The sequence below is a fragment of the Oratosquilla oratoria genome, chromosome 41 (genome assembly GCF_046742065.1).
Source record: "Oratosquilla oratoria isolate Oo_2021 chromosome 41, ASM4674206v1, whole genome shotgun sequence".
NCBI lineage: Eukaryota > Metazoa > Arthropoda > Malacostraca > Stomatopoda > Squillidae > Oratosquilla > Oratosquilla oratoria.
Genome location: NC_134817.1, coordinates 26,234,697 through 26,240,026, shown reverse-complemented (window position 1 = coordinate 26,240,026; position 5,330 = coordinate 26,234,697).

Below are 5,330 nucleotides of genomic sequence, written 5' to 3'. Positions count from 1 at the left end.
GGGTCCAGTGAGATTTGTTGACGTGACCTGGTTACCACCTCTCTCCACCAACCACTCCCTCTCCACCGGAAGTAGAACCCTTTTATAAATCCGTTGCCACAAACCGAAACATCATCGGCTGAGCGTCACTCTGACCTTTGATCGAGGGTGATATCTTGGGGACGAATTTTACAACACTAAATCCGAAAAACCAATATAGTTTTGCCTCCCGCCCTGCCATGGCGGATAAATGGTTGCCACTGTATTTGCTTTAGTTTTACCCAATTATAAAATACGGATTTGGGGCTGTGTTCATGGAATCTTCTCTAGTTATCAGACTGGTTTAGATTAATTTATGTTGTCCAACTATATGTGTGTGTGTGTGTGTGTGTGTGCTGAGACGTAGTTTGGCCATAGAAAAAAGAAGTAACAGTTTTGGAAGCGAGACAAAGTAATTATTTATGAATTTATGTGTAATAAAAACACTTATTGTATCTTTTTTCATTCTAGAAAATGGCATATTAGTTTCTCTATTGCAGCTTTCTTTAATATGTAACCCCTTGCTACTGAAAGGGTACCATGCAACTGAATGAAATAACTTTATATTAGCCAGAGTATAATAACAATGATAAGGTACTGATTCGCCATCAAGGTCTTCGATTACATGCTAGACTCGTGATCGACAGGTATTACCCTCCAAGATGAGAGCTCAGAGCTCATATGTGGCCTGATCTTTGGTCAATGCTGTGACTTTATAGTACATCTCCCCCACCCCCACCCACATCACCTTTGCTCAAGGTGGACAGAAACTAATTGCAGTGTTAGTGAATATTACTGGGCAGTAAACATGTCTCACTGGCATGTAACACGTATTGTAACTATTGACTTTGTTAAAAGATAATTAGAGTAGCGTCACTAAGATTCCTAAAGAGATTCAGTTCTGCATCTGTGTATATACAAACCAGATTTAGGTAAATCTAAAAGAAATTTACATTCCTGGCATTGATTGATAATGAGGTATTTCATTGGCTTTACAGTGACTTTGCAAAAATTAAATTCAAATAAAAAATGGGAAGAAGGGTAGAAGGGAAGGAAAGCATTTGGGGGAGAGGGAGGAAAAAGAAGGAAGAGGAACAGGGAAGGAGAGGAAGTGAGAGAGAGAGAGAGAGAGAAAGGAAATGATAAATGCTGTAGTCAAATTGCTTGCACTTTCTCTCAAGTTAATCTAACAAATATGGATATTACTGTTCTCTAGAGATGACAGCCTGAAACAATATACTTCAGTGCATTTCTCTATAACCTTTTTGCCTGATTTTCATTACTACCAATGAAAAACAATTGTTCATGACCCACAAAAAGCTAGATAGACAGACTTCTGAACAAATGTCTTTATATACTGGAATGTAAGCAATAAAAATAAATAAATGAATAAGTAAGATGAAAATATTTGTGGTAGTTATATATTTTCCAAAACTACCTCTTTATAAATGCAATGCCCTTTATCTGAAAAACAGTGCTGAAATGAATTCTTATATCACAAATTCGAAATTTCTACATGTAATAAGAAATAGCCCAAAACCAAAAGAAATACTGTGTATATATCAGTGATTACCAATCTTTATTATTGCATTTATGGTAGATATGCACAAAGATTTGTGAAGTGGACTCTCACACCAAAACAACATTTTGATATGTTTCAAATACTTCTTCACTACCCTAAAAATATGTTTTTCTTGCTGAAAACGTATTACAAAATTAGATAAGGAATCACTTATTCCAGAATTATCAATCTGCCGATTAAATTCAACATAAGTTTTCATTAATATATGATAAATAAAATCTTTGTCATTGTCTAAACATTTTGAGAAATTGAAGCATAAATTATGAGAATCTCATAACCTCAAATTATTTTTATGGAATAAAAATATATTTCTTTATCAATAGACAGTAGAAAGAATATACTGTTGCCATGTATAATGACATAATAATTGAATACAGTAAAATTTGTGGTATAGTGTACAATTACACATTAATGTGGAAGTGTGGAAAGAGCTGATAACGTGTTTTGTATATATACATACATATATATATATATATATATATATATATATATATATATATATATATATTAGATAAATATGTATCTATAGGGATCAAATCTAGGTCTTGTGGTGATCTTGTAGGATAGATGTTGGAAAGAACTATCTCCCCAGTGTTCAGCCTCAAGGCCCATCACCACCCTGACCTCCATTTGGAGGCACAACTTCATGGGATATGAGCTTCCTTCTTCTCTTTCTGTTTATTTCAGATATCCCCCCTCCCCCAACATATTCACAAAAATAAAGCTGATAACCAGCAACTGTTCTCCACCAGTGATGCAGAAACAGTTCAACACTGATACAACACAGACAGCAGTTCAGCATTTCTTTTCAGAGACCTATGGGAGGGGATGAGGTTTGTTACTAGCTGATTTTGGGCTGTAGGTTTCCAGTCAGTCAAATTTGAGGTCTTGGATCATGTGTTAGGCTCCTAATTGACAGTAACTATTTTATTACTTCAGAGTTCATATGTAGGCTGATCTTTACAAGCCTTATATATGTGAACATGACCTTGAGATACTGTATTTACCTAGTTGTATTTTGCAAGAGGCAGCTTGTGTATCGTGCTATCATATATATCCTTATTTATTTTTCACTCAGACGATAATATGTTTACAATGTTAATTGCATTTAATGTGTTGAAAGTGTTATAAAAATATATTCCATAATGTTAATGGTCGTGAGTGAATGCAGTTTGTTACAGTTTGGCTTGAACAAAACAAACTTGGGATAGTATTGTGCATCTGGCAGTTTTTTGTTTCTATCATATATATATATATATATATATATATATATATATATATATATATATATATATATATATATATTGAAGTATGTAAGACAAATGAGTGGAAGGGTGGTGTTCTTTGTGTTTAACTCACCACCCTTCCACTCATATATATATATATATATATATATATATATATATATATATATATATATATATATATATATATATATATATATATATATATATATATATATATATAGTTTTGACAACAATGTTACATTAATAACAGTATTATTTTGGCCAAAGACAAATATTATGGGATGGCTTGTGAGTAAACAGGCCATTTACAGATTTTGATCTGATTTCCATTAGCATACAGTTTGTGATGATTTAAGTTTATTTTAGTAATTTCTTCAACATACCATATAAACCAATATGTTATTGTTATTTTTCTTTTCATACTTTACACTGTTCTAAGTCATATATGTGGACTGCAGTCATGAAACATTTTCTGTCACCTTTCCTGAAAACTTTCGGATTTTGGATTTTTAGGATTTTTGAATTTCAAATGAAATAATATAGAACTTCACGTGCACTCATGATGACCCCTATGATTATTGAAGCTACTTTGCTCGAGATAAAGAACCTTTTTATACGATATTTTATATTTAGTTTAAAGTATCCAGTACAGTATTTAATTTTCTTCATTAACATCAACACCAAGGTAAAGAGCTTGTGCCATAAAACATCTAACTGCAGACAAAAACTTTTTATATTTATTCAAGGCATGATATTCATCCGATTTCAATCGGAATTCCGATTTTTTTCTTTTCCTGACAATGATCTCGATTTTTGTCATTAAATTCCCGATTGTAACAAACGATCATGCTAAACAAAACGATTTTGTTGTGGTCGAATAATTTTTGGTTGATGTGAAGTTTAGGGCGATTCGAATGTCGGCTGTACCTGTGTGTAAGCGGTTATTTTCTGTTGGCCCGCAAGTGATTCGTTTTGTGTAGCATTGCGTGATGTGGTGCGCACGTGTACGTATAGCAAGGTGATGACTGGGGTAGATTTTATTTTGGCCGAATTATATCGATAGGAACTTCAACGACTGCCCCTGGACCCCCGGCCGATGTAGATTTTTTTTTTTTTGGGGGGGGGGGGGGGTTACCCACTATCATGCCTAATTTATTCTCTGACCTTGGACTGTCACAGAACACAGCAGTCGTCACTATCTGCAGGGGATCAGTGTGCCACTTCATTATCATTAATATTTTTCCAAAAGATTAAAAAGGGAGGTCATGCCAACAGCAGACCTTTTGGTCTATAACTAGGTCAGATGTGAAAAAGAAATGAATAAAAGAGATAAGTAAAAAAAATAGATAATGGAAAATAATAAGCAAACAATAATTTGTAAAAAAAAGGTAAATAGTAGTAAGCAGATAAATAATAATTAGTGAACAAATAAAATGAAATAAATGGTAGATATTACAGTATATTGCTTAGGTGTTTGTCTAAATGAATCGTAAAACTTTGAACTGTAGTACTTTGCACTACCTCTGCAGGAAGTTTATTCCATTCATTTTCTACATGGATGGCAAAGTTGTTTCTACTCACTTCTAATGAAATCTACTTCCTGATAGTTTGAGACCATTATTATTTCTTGTCAGATTCACATTGTGTGAAAAGCTCATCACTATTGATGTTGATTCCCTTTAGAATCTGAAAGACCTGTATCAAATCACCCCTGAGTCTGCTTTTTTTAGGGAAAATAAATTCATACGTTTTAGTCTATTTTCGTATGATTTATTTCTGATATTTGGAGTCAGTTTTGTGGCTCGCCATTGTACTTTTTCCAATCTGGCAATGTCTTTAATGATATTTGGTGACCATATGGACACAGCATATTCCAAATGTAGATGAACTAATGATTTATAAAGCTTGATAATGTCAGATGTACTTTAAAAATCAAAAGATCATGCAATCAGTCCTAGAATCTTATTTGCTTTTTCGGAGGCAAAAGTATACTGCTTAGATGATATGAGATCATTACTGATAATTATGCCGAGATCTTTTTCACTATCCAATTTTGTTAATGAATTTATAAAGTTTCTATGATTATAACATCTTGGTGTTCAACTTCAACACAACAAAAACACAAACCACACACATATTATGGCAATAGCAAATCACCAGGCAGACCAAAACAACAATGCAAGTACACATCAACAATGTAGATTTGAAGATGCCACTGGGATGAAAAATGAATATGAAAGCTTTTACAAAATAGAATAAAACTGCCTGAGCATCAGATTTGAAGAGTGCTTTTATATTGTACTACCTTGTGCATGTATGCTGATTTCTCCCCCTTTTACTGTGTACTGTTCACCATATAATTGTGATAATAGATATATATACAGCGTATTTTCAGGGGGTTGCCAATCAATCATTGGTGGGTTTATTCAGCTATAAAAGGATGCAATGACCAATTTCCTTATTCACGATTTTTAGGACTTCCT